The following is a 231-nucleotide window of genomic DNA, read 5'->3' on the forward strand; positions in this document are numbered from 1 at the left end:
TCTTTAGCCTCATTTTTAACCACCATTATGGTATCTCTTTCATGCCTTCTGGCATGTGAGATATCTCCTGAATGTGGTCTCCATCATCTAGTCTCACTCTGAAGACCTTCAAAGGCTCTTTGTTTCTTGTAGAATCAAAATGTTAAACCCTAGGCTCCACTGGCTGCTCCATCACTTTCTGTGCTGTGATGGGGGAGGGGGAGAGGGGTCTTGGCTCACTCTGTTGGGCCA

This window comes from Bison bison, unplaced genomic scaffold (genome assembly GCF_000754665.1).
Source record: "Bison bison bison isolate TAMUID 2011002044 unplaced genomic scaffold, Bison_UMD1.0 scf7180017864535, whole genome shotgun sequence".
NCBI lineage: Eukaryota > Metazoa > Chordata > Mammalia > Artiodactyla > Bovidae > Bison > Bison bison.